The sequence below is a fragment of the Bombus huntii genome, chromosome 8 (genome assembly GCF_024542735.1).
Source record: "Bombus huntii isolate Logan2020A chromosome 8, iyBomHunt1.1, whole genome shotgun sequence".
Taxonomy (NCBI): domain Eukaryota; kingdom Metazoa; phylum Arthropoda; class Insecta; order Hymenoptera; family Apidae; genus Bombus; species Bombus huntii.
This window is the reverse complement of record NC_066245.1, coordinates 15,389,461-15,408,441: the sequence shown is the minus strand read 5'-3', so window position 1 is coordinate 15,408,441 and position 18,981 is coordinate 15,389,461.

Here is an 18,981-nt window from a genome sequence, read left to right as displayed (position 1 = left end):
ACAACGTTATAACGTATTACGTTATATGGTTTTACGTTATATGATATAACGTCATATAGTAAACGTTACGACGTATTACGTTATAAGGTATAACGTTATAACGTATTACGTTATATGGTATATCGTTATAACGTATTACGTTATGTGGTATAATGCTTTAACGTATTACGTTATGTGGAATAACGTTATAACGTATTACGTTTTGTGGTATAACGTTATAACGTATTACGTTATATGGTATAACGGTATCACGTATTACGTTATATGGTATTACGTTATATGATATAACGTCGTATAGTATAACGTTATGACGTATCACGTTGTATTGTATAACGTAATATCGTATTACGTTATATGGCATAACGTTATAACGTATTACGTTATATAGAATATCGTTATAACGTATTACGTTATATGGTATAACGATATAACGTATTACGTTATATGGCATAACGTTATAACGTATTATGTTATATGGTACAACGTTATAACGTATTACGTTATATGGTATAACGGCATCACGTATTACGTTATATGGTATTACGTTATATGATATAACGTCGTATAGTATAACGTTATGACGTATCACGTTGTATTGTATAACGTAATATCGTATTACGTTATATGGCATAACGTTATAACGTATTACGTTATATAGAATATCGTTATAACGTATTACGTTATATGGTATAACGTTATAACGTATTACGTTATATGGTATATCGTTATAACGTATTACGTTATATGGTTTTACGTTATATGATATAACGTCATATAGTAAACGTTACGACGTATTACGTTATAAGGTATAACGTTATAACGTATTACGTTATATGGTATAACGTTATAACGTATTACGTTATGTGGTATAATGCTTTAACGTATTACGTTATGTGGAATAACGTTATAACGTATTACGTTTTGTGGTATAACGTTATAACGTATTACGTTATGTGGTATAATGCTTTAACGTATTACGTTATGTGGAATAACGTTATAACGTATTACGTTTTGTGGTATAACGTTATAACGTATTACGTTATATGGTATAACGGTATCACGTATTACGTTATATGGTATTACGTTATATGATATAACGTCGTATAGTATAACGTTATGACGTATTACGTTATGTGGTATATCGTTATGACGTATTACGTTATAAGGTATAACGTTATAACGTATTACGTTATATGGTATAACGTTATAACGTATTACGTTATGTGGTATAATGCTTTAACGTATTACGTTATGTGGAATAACGTTATAACGTATTACGTTTTGTGGTATAACGTTATAACGTATTACGTTATATGGTATAACGGTATCACGTATTACGTTATATGGTATTACGTTATATGATATAACGTCGTATAGTATAACGTTATGACGTATCACGTTGTATTGTATAACGTAATATCGTATTACGTTATATGGCATAACGTTATAACGTATTACGTTATATAGAATATCGTTATAACGTATTACGTTATATGGTATAACGTTATAACGTATTACGTTATATGGCATAACGTTATAACGTATTATGTTATATGGTACAACGTTATAACGTATTACGTTATATGGTATAACGGCATCACGTATTACGTTATATGGTATTACGTTATATGATATAACGTCGTATAGTATAACGTTATGACGTATCACGTTGTATTGTATAACGTAATATCGTATTACGTTATATGGCATAACGTTATAACGTATTACGTTATATAGAATATCGTTATAACGTATTACGTTATATGGTATAACGTTATAACGTATTACGTTATATGGTATATCGTTATAACGTATTACGTTATATGGTTTTACGTTATATGATATAACGTCATATAGTAAACGTTACGACGTATTACGTTATAAGGTATAACGTTATAACGTATTACGTTATATTGTATAACGTTATAACGTATTACGTTATGTGGTATAATGCTTTAACGTATTACGTTATGTGGTATAACGCTATAACGTATTACGTTATATGGTATAACGTTATAACGTATTACGTTATGTGGTATAATGCTTTAACGTATTACGTTATATAGTATAACGTTATGACGTATTACCTTATAAGGCATAACGTTATAACGTAGTACGTTATATGGCATAACGTTATAACGTATCACGTTATATGGTATAACGTTATAACTTATTACGTTATTTGGTATAACGTTATATGGTATAACGTTATAACGTATTACGATATATGGTATAACATCATATGGTACAAGGCTATGACGTATTACGTTATATGGTATAACGTCGTATGGTATAATGTTATATCGTATTACGTCATATGGTATAACGTTATAACGTATTACGTTATATAGAATACCGTTATAACGTATTACGTTATATGGTATAACGTTATAACGTATTACGTTATATGGTATATCGTTATAACGTATTACCTTATATGGATTTACGTTATATGATATAACGTCATATAGTAAACGTTACGACGTATTACGTTATAAGGTATTACGTTATAACGTATTACGTTATATGGTATAACGTTATTGCGCATTACGTTATATTGTATTACGTTATAACATATTACGTTATATGGTATAACGTTATAACGTATTACGTTATGTGGTATAACGCTATAACGTATTACGTTATATGGTTTTACGTTATATGATATAACGTCATATAGTAAACGTTACGACGTATTACGTTATAAGGTATAACGTTATAACGTATTACGTTATATTGTATAACGTTATAACGTATTACGTTATGTGGTATAATGCTTTAACGTATTACGTTATGTGGTATAACGCTATAACGTATTACGTTATATGGCATAACGTTATAACGTATTACGTTATATAGAATATCGTTATAACGTATTACGTTATATGGTATAACGTTATAACGTATTACGTTATATGGTATATCGTTATAACGTATTACGTTATATGGTTTTACGTTATATGATATAACGTCATATAGTAAACGTTACGACGTATTACGTTATAAGGTATAACGTTATAACGTATTACGTTATATTGTATAACGTTATAACGTATTACGTTATGTGGTATAATGCTTTAACGTATTACGTTATGTGGTATAACGCTATAACGTATTACGTTATATGGTATAACGTTATAACGTATTACGTTATGTGGTATAATGCTTTAACGTATTACGTTATATAGTATAACGTTATGACGTATTACCTTATAAGGCATAACGTTATAACGTAGTACGTTATATGGCATAACGTTATAACGTATCACGTTATATGGTATAACGTTATAACTTATTACGTTATTTGGTATAACGTTATATGGTATAACGTTATAACGTATTACGATATATGGTATAACATCATATGGTACAAGGCTATGACGTATTACGTTATATGGTATAACGTCGTATGGTATAATGTTATATCGTATTACGTCATATGGTATAACGTTATAACGTATTACGTTATATAGAATACCGTTATAACGTATTACGTTATATGGTATAACGTTATAACGTATTACGTTATATGGTATATCGTTATAACGTATTACCTTATATGGATTTACGTTATATGATATAACGTCATATAGTAAACGTTACGACGTATTACGTTATAAGGTATTACGTTATAACGTATTACGTTATATGGTATAACGTTATTGCGCATTACGTTATATTGTATTACGTTATAACATATTACGTTATATGGTATAACGTTATAACGTATTACGTTATGTGGTATAACGCTATAACGTATTACGTTATATGGTATAACGTTATTACGTATTACGTTGTATTGTATAACGTTATAACGTATTACGTTATGTGGTATATCGTTATAACGTATTACGTTTTGTGGTATAACGCTATAACGTATTACGTTATATGGTATAACGTTATAACGTATTACGTTATATGGTATATCGTTATAACGTATGACGTTATATGGTTTTACGTTATATGATATAACGTCATATAGTAAACGTTACGACGTATTACGTTATAAGGTATAACGTTATAACGTATTGCGTTATATGGTATAACGTTATAACGTATTACGTTATGTGGTATAATGCTTTAACGTATTACGTTATATGGTATAACGTTATAACGTATTACGTTGTATTGTATAACGTTATAACGTATTACGTTATATGGTATATCGTTATAACGTATTACGTTATGTGGCATTACGTTATATGATATAACGTCGTATAGTATAACGTTATGACGTATTACGTTATGTGGTATATCGTTATGACGTATTACGTTATAAGGCATAACGTTATAACGTATTACGTTATATGGTATTACGTTATATGATATAACGTCGTATAGTATAACGTTATAACGTATTACGTTATATAGAATATCGTTATAACGTATTACGTTATATGGTATAACGTTATAACGTATTACGTTATATGGTATATCGTTATAACGTATTACGTTATATGGTTTTACGTTATATGATATAACGTCATATAGTAAACGTTACGACGTATTACGTTATAAGGTATAACGTTATAACGTATTACGTTATATGGTATAACGTTATAACGTATTACGTTATGTGGTATAATGCTTTAACGTATTACGTTATGTGGAATAACGTTATAACGTATTACGTTTTGTGGTATAACGTTATAACGTATTACGTTATATGGTATAACGGTATCACGTATTACGTTATATGGTATTACGTTATATGATATAACGTCGTATAGTATAACGTTATGACGTATTACGTTATGTGGTATATCGTTATGACGTATTACGTTATAAGGCATAACGTTATAACGTATTACGTTATATGGCATAACGTTATAACGTATTATGTTATATGGTATAACGTTATAACGTGTTACGTTATATGGCATAACGTTATAACGTGTTACGTTATACGGTATAACGGTATCACGTATTGCGTTATATGGTATAACGTTATAACCTATTACGCTATAGTGTATAACGTTATAACGTATTACGTTATATGGTATAACGTCATATAGTATAACGTTATGACGTATTACGTTATATGGTATTACGTTATATGATATAACGTCGTATAGTATAACGTTATGACGTATTACGTTATGTGGTATATCGTTATGACGTATTACGTTATAAGGTATAACGTTATAACGTATTACGTTATATTGCAAAACGTTATAACGTATTACGTTATATGGTATTACGTTATAACGTATTACGTTATATGGTATAACGTTATAACGTATTACGTTATATTGTAAAACGTTATAACGTATTACGTTACATGGTAACGTTATATGATATAACGTCATATAGTATAACGTTATGACGTATTACGTTATGTGGTATATCGTTATGACGTATTACGTTATAAGGCATAACGTTATAACGTATCACGTTGTATTGTATAACGTAATATCGTATTACGTTATATGGCATAACGTTATAACGTATTACGTTATGTGGTATGACGCTATAACGTATTACGTTATATGGTATAACGTTATAACGTATTACGTTGTATTGTATAACGTTATAACGTATTACGTTATATGGTATATCGTTATAACGTATTACGTTATATGCCATAACGTTATAACGTATTATGTTATATGGTATAACGTTATAACGTGTTACGTTATATGGCATAACGTTATAACGTGTTACGTTATACGGTATAACGGTATCACGTATTACGTTATATGCTATAACGTTATAACGTATTACGCTATAGCGTATAACGTTATAACGTATTAGGTTATATGGCATAACGTTATAACGTATTACGTTATATGGTATAACGTTATAACTTATTACGTTATTTGGTATAACGTTATATGGTATAACGTTATAACGTATTACGATATATGGTATAACGTCATATGGTACAAGGTTATGACGTATTACGTTATATGGTATAACGTCGTATGGTATAATGTTATATCGTATTACGTCATATGGTATAACGTTATAACGTATTACGTTATATAGAATACCGTTATAACGTATTACGTTATATGGTATAACGTTATAACGTATTACGTTATATGGTATATCGTTATAACGTATTACCTTATATGGATTTACGTTATATGATATAACGTCATATAGTAAACGTTATGACGTATTACCTTATAAGGCATAACGTTATAACGTAGTACGTTATATGGCATAACGTTATAACGTATTACGTTATACGGTATATCGTTACAACGTATGACGTTATATGGTTTTACGTTATATGATATAACGTCATATAGTAAACGTTACGACGTATTACGTTATAAGGTATAACGTTATAACGTATTGCGTTATATGGTATAACGTTATAACGTATTACGTTATGTGGTATAATGCTTTAACGTATTACGTTATATGGTATAACGTTATAACGTATTACGTTGTATTGTATAACGTTATAACGTATTACGTTATATGGTATATCGTTATAACGTATTACGTTATGTGGTATACCGTTATGACGTATTACGTTATAAGGCATAACGTTATAACGTATTACGTTATATGGTATAACGTTATAACGTATTACGTTGTATTGTATAACGTTTTAACGTATTACGTTATGTGGTATATCGTTATAACGTATTACGTTATATGGCATAACGTTATAAAGTATTATGTTATATGGTACAACGTTATAACGTATTACGCTATAGTGTATAACGTTATAACGTATTACGTTATATGGTTTTACGTTATATGATATAACGTCATATAGTAAACGTTACGACGTATTACGTTATAAGGTATAACGTTATAACGTATTACGTTATATAGAATATCGTTATAACGTATTACGTTATATGGTATCACGTTATAACTTATTACGTTATATGGTATATCGTTATAACGTATTACGTTATATGGTTTTACGTTATATGATATAACGTCATATAGTAAACGTTACGACGTATTACGTTATAAGGTATAACGTTATAACGTATTACGTTATATGGTATAACGTTATAACGTATTACGTTATGTAGTATAATGCTTTAACGTATTACGTTATGTGGAATAACGTTATAACGGATTACGTTTTGTGGTATAACGTTATAACGTATTACGTTATATGGTATAACGGTATCACGTATTACGTTATATGGTATTACGTTATATGATATAACGTCGTATAGTATAACGTTATGACGTATTACGTTATGTGGTATAGCGTTATGACGTTTTACGTTATAAGGCAGAACGTTATAACGTATTACGTTATATGCTATAACGTTATAACGTATTACGCTATAGTGCATAACGTTATAACGTATTACGTTATATGGTATTACGTTATATAGTATAACGTCATATAGTATAACGTTATGACGCATTACGTTATATGGTATTACGTTATATGGTATAACGTTATAACGTATTACGTTGTATTGTATAACGTTATAACGTATTACGTTATATGGTATATCGTTATAACGTATTACGTTACATGGTATAACGGTATCACGTATTACGTTATATGGTATTACGTTATATGATATAACGTCGTATAGTATAACGTTATGACGTATTACGTTATGTGGTATATCGTTATGACGTATTACGTTATAAGGCATAACGTTATAACGTATTACGTTGTATAGAATATCGTTATACTGTATTACATTATACGGTATAACGGTATCACGTATTACGTTATATGGTATAACGTTATAACGTATTACGCTATAGTGTATAACGTTATAACGTATTACGTTATATGGTATTACGCTATATATGGTATAACGTCATATAGTATAACGTTATGACGTATTACGTTATATGGTATTACGTTATATGGTATAACGTCATATAGTATAACGTTATGACGTATTACGTTATAAGGTATAACGTTATAACGTATTACGTTATATGGTATATCGTTATAACGTATTACGTTATATGGTTTTACGTTATATGATATAACGTCATATAGTAAACGTTACGACGTATTACGTTATAAGGTATAACGTTATAACGTATTACGTTATATAGAATATCGTTATAACGTATTACGTTATATGGTATCACGTTATAACGTATTACGTTATATGGTATATCGTTATAACGTATTACGTTATATGGTTTTACGTTATATGATATAACGTCATATAGTAAACGTTACGACGTATTACGTTATAAGGTATAACGTTATAACGTATTACGTTATATGGTATAACGTTATAACGTATTACGTTATGTGGTATAATGCTTTAACGTATTACGTTATGTGGAATAACGTTATAACGGATTACGTTTTGTGGTATAACGTTATAACGTATTACGTTATATGGTATAACGGTATCACGTATTATGTTATATGGTATTACGTTATATGATATAACGTCGTATAGTATAACGTTATGACGTATTACGTTATGTGGTATATCGTTATGACGTATTACGTTATAAGGCATAACGTTATAACGTATTACGTTATATAGAATATCGTTATAACGTATTACGTTATATGGTATAACGTTATAACGTATTACGTTATATGGTATATCGTTATAACTTATTACGTTATATGGTTTTACGTTATATGATATAACGTCATATAGTAAACGTTACGACGTATTACGATATAAGGTATAACGTTATAACGTATTATGTTATATGGTATAACGTTATAACGTGTTACGTTATATGGCATAACGTTATAACGTGTTACGTTATACGGTATAACGGTATCACGTATTACGTTATATAGTATAACGTTATGACGTATTACCTTATAAGGCATAACGTTATAACGTAGTACGTTATATGGCATAACGTTATAACGTATTACGTTATTTGGTATAACGTTATATGGTATAACGTTATAACGTATTACGTTATATGGTATAACGGTATCACGTATTATGTTATATGGTATTACGTTATATGATATAACGTCGTATAGTATAACGTTATGACGTATTACGTTATGTGGTATATCGTTGTGACGTATTACGTTATAAGGCATAACGTTATAACGTATTACGTTATATGGCATAACGATATAACGTATTATGTTATATGGTATAACGTTATAACGTGTTACGTTATATGGCATAACGTTATAACGTGTTACGTTATACGGTATAACGGTATCACGTATTGCGTTATATGGTATAACGTTATAACGTATTACGCTATAGTGTATAACGTTATAACGTATTACGTTATATGGTATAACGTCATATAGTATAACGTTATGACGTATTACGTTATATGGTATTACGTTATATGATATAACGTCGTATAGTATAACGTTATGACGTATTACGTTATGTGGTATATCGTTATGACGTATTACGATATAAGGTATAACGTTATAACGTATTACGTTATATAGTATAACGTTATGACGTATTACCTTATAAGGCATAACGTTATAACGTAGTACGTTATATGGCATAACGTTATAACGTATTACGTTATTTGGTATAACGTTATATGGTATAACGTTATAACGTATTACGATATATGGTATAACATCACATGGTACAAGGTTATGACGTATTACGTTATATGGTATAACGTCGTATGGTATAATGTTATATCTTATTACGTCGTATGGTATAATGTTATATCGTATTACGTCATATGGTATAACGTTATAACGTATTACGTTATATAGAATATCGTTATAACGTATTACGTTATATGGTATATCGTTATAACGTATTACCTTATATGGTTTTACGTTATATGATATAACGTCATATAGTAAACGTTACGACGTATTACGTTATAAGGTATTACGTTATAACGTATTACGTTATATGGTATAACGTTATTGCGTATTACGTTATATTGTATTACGTTATAACATATTACGTTATATGGTATAACGTTATAATGTATTACGTTATATGGTATAACGTTATAACGTATTACGTTATATTGTAAAACGTTATAACGTATTACGTTATATGGTATTACGTTATAACGTATTACGTTATATGGTATAACGTTATAACGTATTACGTTATATTGTAAAACGTTATAACGTATTACGTTATATGGTAACGTTATATGATATAACGTCATATAGTATAACGTTATGACGTATTACGTTATGTGGTATATCGTTATGACGTATTACGTTATAAGGCATAACGTTATAACGTATCACGTTGTATTGTATAACGTAATATCGTATTACGTTATATGGCATAACGTTATAACGCATTACGTTGTATTGTATAACGTTATAACGTATTACGTTATATGGTATATCGTTATAACGTATTACGTTATATGGTATTACGTTATATAGTATAACGTCATATAGTATAACGTTATGACGTATTACGTTATATGGTATTACGTTATATGGTATAACGTTATAACGTATTACGTTATATGGTATATCGTCATAACGTATTACGTTATATGGTATAACGTTATAACGTATTACGTTGTATTGTATAACGTTATAACGTATTACGTTATATGGCATAACGTTATAACGTATTACGTTATGTGGTATAACGCTATAACGTATTACGTTATATGGTATAACGTTATAACGTATTACGTTATATGGTATATCTTTATAACGTATGACGTTATATGGTTTTACGTTATATGATATAACGACATATAGTAAACGTTACGACGTATTACGTTATATGGTATAACGTTATAACGTATTACGTTATGTGGTATAATGCTTTAACGTATTACGTTATGTGGTATAACGTTATAACGTTTTACGTTATATGGCATAACGTTATAACGTGTTACGTTATACGGTATAACGGTATCACGTATTACGTTATATGGTATAACGTTATAACGTATTACGCTATAGTATATAACGTTATAACGTATTACGTTATATGGTATTACGCTATAGTGTATAACGTTATAACGTATTACGTTATATAGTATAACGTTATAACGTATTACGTTATATGGTATATCGTTATAACGTATTACGTTATGTGGTATAACGCTATAACGTATTACGTTATATGGTATAACGTTATAACGTATTACGTTATATGGTATATCGTTATAACGTATCACATTATATGGTTTTACGTTATATGATATAACGTCATATAGTAAACGTTACGACGTATTACGTTATAAGGTATAACGTTATAACGTATTGCGTTATACGGTTGTTATAGTTATAAGGTATAACGTTATAACGTATTGCGTTATACGGTATAACGTTATAACGTATTACGTTATATGGTATAACGTTATAACGTATTACGTTGTATTGTATAACGTTATAACTTATTACGTTATTTGGTATAACGTTATATGGTATAACGTTATAACGTATTACGATATATGGTATAACATCATATGGTACAAGGTTATGACGTATTACGTTATATGGTATAACGTCGTATGGTATAATGTTATATCGTATTACGTTATATGGTATAACGTTATAACGTATTACGTTGTATTGTATAACGTTATAACTTATTACGTTATTTGGTATAACGTTATATGGTATAACGTTATAACGTATTACGTTATATGGTATATCGTTATAACGTATTACGTTATATGGTATAACGGTATCACGTATTACGTTATATGGTATTACGTTATATGATATAACGTCGTATAGTATAACGTTATGACGTATTACGTTATGTGGTATATCGTTAAGACGTATTACGTTATGTGGTATATCGTTATGACGTATTACGTTATAAGGCATAACGTTATAACGTATTACGTTATATAGAATATCGTTATAGCGTATTACATTATATGGTATAACGTTATAACGTATTACGTTATGTGGTATAATGCTTTAACGTATTACGTTATGTGGTATAACGTTATAACGTATTACGTTATGTGGTATAACGTTATAACGTATTACGTTATATGGTATATCGTTATAACGTATTACGTTATATGGCATAACGTTATAACGTATTATGTTATATGGTATAACGTTATAACGTGTTACGTTATGTGGCATAACGTTATAACGTGTTACGTTATACGGTATAACGGTATCACGTATTACGTTATATGGTATAACGTTATAACGTATTACGCTATAGTGTATAACGTTATAACGTATTACGTTATATGGTATTACGCTATATATGGTATAACGTCATATAGTATAACGTTATGACGTATTACGTTATATGGTATTACGTTATATGGTATAACGTCATATAGTATAACGTTATGACGTATTACGTTATAAGGTATAACGTTATAACGTATTACGTTATATGGTATATCGTTATAACGTATTACGTTATATGGTTTTACGTTATATGATATAACGTCATATAGTAAACTTTACGACGTATTACGTTATAAGGTATAACGTTGTAACGTACTACGTTATATAGAATATCGTTATAACGTATTACGTTATATGGTATCACGTTATAACGTATTACGTTATATGGTATATCGTTATAACGTATTACGTTATATGGTTTTACGTTATATGATATAACGTCATATAGTAAACGTTACGACGTATTACGTTATAAGGTATAACGTTATAACGTATTACGTTATATGGTATAACGGTATCACGTATTATGTTATATGGTATTACGTTATATGATATAACGTCGTATAGTATAACGTTATGACGTATTACGTTATGTGGTATATCGTTATGACATATTACGTTATAAGGCATAACGTTATAACGTATTACGTTATATAGAATATCGTTATAACGTATTACGTTATATGGTATAACGTTATAACGTATTACGTTATATGGTATATCGTTATAACGAATTACGTTATATGGTTTTACGTTATATGATATAACGTCATATAGTAAACGTTACGATGTATTACGTTATAAGGTATAACGTTATAACGTATTACGTTATATGGTATAACGTTATAACGTATTACGTTATGTGGTATAATGCTTTAACGTATTACGTTATGTGGAATAACGTTATAACGTATTACGTTTTGTGGTATAACGTTATAACGTATTACGTTATATGGTATAACGGTATCACGTATTACGTTATATGGTATTACGTTATATGATATAACGTCGTATAGTATAACGCTATGACGTATTACGTTATGTGGTATATCGTTATGACGTATTACGTTATAAGGCATAACGTTATAACGTATTACGTTATATAGAATATCATTATAACGTATTACGTTATATGGTATAACGTTATAACGTATTACGTTATATGGTATATCGTTATAACGTATTACGTTATATGGTTTTACGTTATATGATATAACGTCATATAGTAAACGTTACGACGTATTACGTCATGTGGAATAACGTTATAACGTATTACGTTATATGGCATAACGTTATAACGTATTATGTTATATGGTATATCGTTATAACGTGTTACGTTATATGGCATAACGTTATAACGTGTTACGTTATACGGTATAACGGTATCACGTATTGCGTTATATGGTATAACGTTATAACGTATTACGCTATAGTGTATAACGTTATAACGTATTACGTTATATGGTATATCGTTATAACGTATTACGTTATATGGTTTTACGTTATATGATATAACGTCGTATAGTATAACGTTATGACGTATTACGTTATGTGGTATATCGTTATGACGTATTACGTTATAAGGTATAACGTTATAACGTATTACGTTATATAGTATAACGTTATGACGTATTACCTTATAAGGCATAACGTCATAACGTAGTACGTTATATGGCATAACATTATAACGTATTACGTTATTTGGTATAACGTTATATGGTATAACGTTATAACGTATTACGATATATGGTATAACATCACATGGTACAAGGTTATGACGTATTACGTTATATGGTATAACGTCGTATGGTATAATGTTATACCTTATTACGTCGTATGGTATAATGTTATATCGTATTACGTCATATGGTATAACGTTATAACGTATTACGTTATATAGAATATCGTTATAACGTATTACGTTATATGGTATAACGGTATCACGTATTACGTTATATGGTATTACGTTATATGATATAACGTCGTATAGTATAACGTTATGACGTATTACGTTATATGGTATTACGTTATAACGTATTACGTTATATGGTATAACGTTATAACGTATTACGTTATATTGTAAAACGTTATAACGTATTACGTTATATGGTAACGTTATATGATATAACGTCATATAGTATAACGTTATGACGTATTACGTTATGTGGTATATCGTTATCACGTATTACGTTTTAAGGCATAACGTTATAACGTATCACGTTGTATTGTATAACGTAATATCGTATTACGTTATATGGCATAACGTTATAACGTATTACGTTATGTGGTATAACGCTATAACGTATTACGTTATATGGTATAACGTTATAACGTATTACGTTGTATTGTATAACGTTATAACGTATTACGTTATATGGTATATCGTTATAACGTATTACGTTATATGGCATAACGTTATAACGTATTATGTTATATGGTATAACGTTATAACGTGTTACGTTATATGGCATAACGTTATAACGTGTTACGTTATACGGTATAACGGTATCACGTATTACGTTATATGCTATAACGTTATAACGTATTACGCTATAGTGTATAACGTTATAACGTATTACGTTATATGGTATTACGTTATATAGTATAACGTCATATAGTATAACGTTATGACGTATTACGTTATATGGTATTACGTTATATGGTATAACGTTATAACGTATTACGTTGTATTGTATAACGTTATAACGTATTACGTTATATGGTATATCGTTAGAACGTATTACGTTATATGGTATAACGTTATAACGTATTACGTTGTATTGTATAACGTTATAACGTATTACGTTATATGGCATAACGTTATAACGTATTACGTTATGTGGTATAACGCTATAACGTATTACGTTATGTGGTATAACGTTATAACGTATTACGTTATATGGTATATCTTTATAACGTATGACGTTATATGGTTTTACGTTATATGATATAACGACATATAGTAAACGTTACGACGTATTACGTTATAAGGTATAACGTTATAACGTATTACGTTATATGGTATAACGTTATAACGTATTACGTTATGTGGTATAATGCTTTAACGTATTACGTTATGTGGAATAACGTTATAACGTATTACGTTTTGTGGTATAACGTTATAACGTATTACGTTATATGGTATAACGGTATCACGTATTACGTTATATGGTATTACGTTATATGATATAACGTCGTATAGTATAACGTTATGACGTATTACGTTATGTGGTATATCGTTATGACGTATTACGTTATAAGGCATAACGTTATAACGTATTACGTTATATAGAATATCGTTATAACGTATTACGTTACATGGTATAACGTTATAACGTATTACGTTATATGGTATATCGTTATAACGTATTACGTTATATGGTTTTACGTTATATGATATAACGTCATATAGTAAACGTTACGACGTATTACGTTATGTGGAATAACGTTATAACGTATTACGTTATATGGTATAACGTTATAACGTATTACGTTATGTGGTATAATGCTTTAACGTATTACGTTATGTGGAATAACGTTATAACGTATTACGTTTTGTGGTATAACGTTATAACGTATTACGTTATATGGTATAACGGTATCACGTATTACGTTATATGGTATTACGTTATATGATATAACGTCGTATAGTATAACGTTATGACGTATTACGTTATGTGGTATATCGTTATGACGTATTACGTTATAAGGCATAACGTTATAACGTATTACGTTATATGGCATAACGTTATAACGTATTATGTTATATGGTATAACGTTATAACGTGTTACGTTATATGGCATAACGTTATAACGTGTTACGTTATACGGTATAACGGTATCACGTATTGCGTTATATGGTATAACGTTATAACCTATTACGCTATAGTGTATAACGTTATAACGTATTACGTTATATGGTATAACGTCATATAGTATAACGTTATGACGTATTACGTTATATGGTATTACGTTATATGATATAACGTCGTATAGTATAACGTTATGACGTATTACGTTATGTGGTATATCGTTATGACGTATTACGTTATAAGGTATAACGTTATAACGTATTACGTTATATTGCAAAACGTTATAACGTATTACGTTATATGGTATTACGTTATAACGTATTACGTTATATGGTATAACGTTATAACGTATTACGTTATATTGTAAAACGTTATAACGTATTACGTTACATGGTAACGTTATATGATATAACGTCATATAGTATAACGTTATGACGTATTACGTTATGTGGTATATCGTTATGACGTATTACGTTATAAGGCATAACGTTATAACGTATCACGTTGTATTGTATAACGTAATATCGTATTACGTTATATGGCATAACGTTATAACGTATTACGTTATGTGGTATGACGCTATAACGTATTACGTTATATGGTATAACGTTATAACGTATTACGTTGTATTGTATAACGTTATAACGTATTACGTTATATGGTATATCGTTATAACGTATTACGTTATATGCCATAACGTTATAACGTATTATGTTATATGGTATAACGTTATAACGTGTTACGTTATATGGCATAACGTTATAACGTGTTACGTTATACGGTATAACGGTATCACGTATTACGTTATATGGTATTACGTTATATGATATAACGTCGTATAGTATAACGTTATAACGTATTACGTTATATGGTATATCGTTATAACGTGTTACGTTATATGGCATAACGTTATAACGTGTTACGTTATACGGTATAACGGTATCACGTATTGCGTTATATGGTATAACGTTATAACGTATTACGCTATAGTGTATAACGTTATAACGTATTACGTTATATGGTATAACGTCATATAGTATAACGTTATGACGTATTACGTTATATGGTATTACGATATATGATATAACGTCATATAGTAAACGTTACGACGTATTACCTTATAAGGCATAACGTCATAACGTAGTACGTTATATGGCATAACATTATAACGTATTACGTTATTTGGTATAACGTTATATGGTATAACGTTATAACGTATTACGATATATGCTATAACATCACATGGTACAAGGTTATGACGTATTACGTTATATGGTATAACGTCGTATGGTATAATGTTATACCTTATTACGTCGTATGGTATAATGTTATATCGTATTACGTCATATGGTATAACGTTATAACGTATTACGTTATATAGAATATCGTTATAACGTATTACGTTATATGGTATAACGGTATCACGTATTACGTTATATGGTATTACGTTATATGATATAACGTCGTATAGTATAACGTTATGACGTGTTACGTTATATGGTATTACGTTATAACGTATTACGTTATATGGTATAACGTTATAACGTATTACGTTATATTGTAAAACGTTATAACGTATTACGTTATATGGTAACGTTATATGATATAACGTCATATAGTATAACGTTATGACGTATTACGTTATGTGGTATATCGTTATGACGTATTACGTTATAAGGCATAACGTTATAACGTATCACGTTGTATTGTATAACGTAATATCGTATTACGTTATATGGCATAACGTTATAACGTATTACGTTATGTGGTATAACGCTATAACGTATTACGTTATATGGTATAACGTTATAACGTATTACGTTGTATTGTATAACGTTATAACGTATTACGTTATATGGTATATCGTTATAACGTATTACGTTATATGGCATAACGTTATAACGTATTATGTTATATGGTATAACGTTATAACGTGTTACGTTATATGGCATAACGTTATAACGTGTTACGTTATACGGTATAACGGTATCACGTATTACGTTATATGCTATAACGTTATAACGTATTACGCTATAGTGTATAACGTTATAACGTATTACGTTATATGGTATTACGTTATATAGTATAACGTCATATAGTATAACGTTATGACGTATTACGTTATATGGTATTACGTTATATGGTATAACGTTATAACGTATTACGTTGTATTGTATAACGTTATAACGTATTACGTTATATGGTATATCGTTAGAACGTATTACGTTATATGGTATAACGTTATAACGTATTACGTTGTATTGTATAACGTTATAACGTATTACGTTATATGGCATAACGTTATAACTTATTACGTTATGTGGTATAACGCTATAACGTATTACGTTATATGGTATAACGTTATAACGTATTACGTTATATGGTATATCTTTATAACGTATGACGTTATATGGTTTTACGTTATATGATATAACGACATATAGTAAACGTTACGACGTATTACGTTATAAGGTATAACGTTATAACGTATTACGTTATATGGTATAACGTTATAACGTATTACGTTATGTGGTATAATGCTTTAACGTATTACGTTATGTGGTATAACGTTATAACGTATTACGTTATGTGGTATAACGTTATAACTTATTACGTTATATGGTATAACGGTATCACGTATTACGTTATATGGTATTACGTTATATGATATAACGTCGTATAGTATAACGTTATGACGTATTACGTTATGTGGTATATCGTTATGACGTATTACGTTATGAGGCATAACGTTATAACCTATTACGTTATATGGTATAACATTATAACGTATTACGTTATATGGTATATCGTTATAACGTATGACGTTATATGGTTTTACGTTATATGATATAACGTCATATAGTAAACGTTACGACGTATTACGTTATAAGGTATAACGTTATAACGTATTACGTTATATGGTATAACGTTATAACGTGTTACGTTATACGGTATAACGGTATCACGTATTACGTTATATGGTATAACGTTATAACGTATTACGCTATAGTATATAACGTTATAACGTATTACGTTATATGGTATTACGCTATAGTGTATAACGTTATAACGTATTACGTTATATGGTATTACGTTATATGGTATAACGTCATATAGTATAAGGTTATGACGTATTACGTT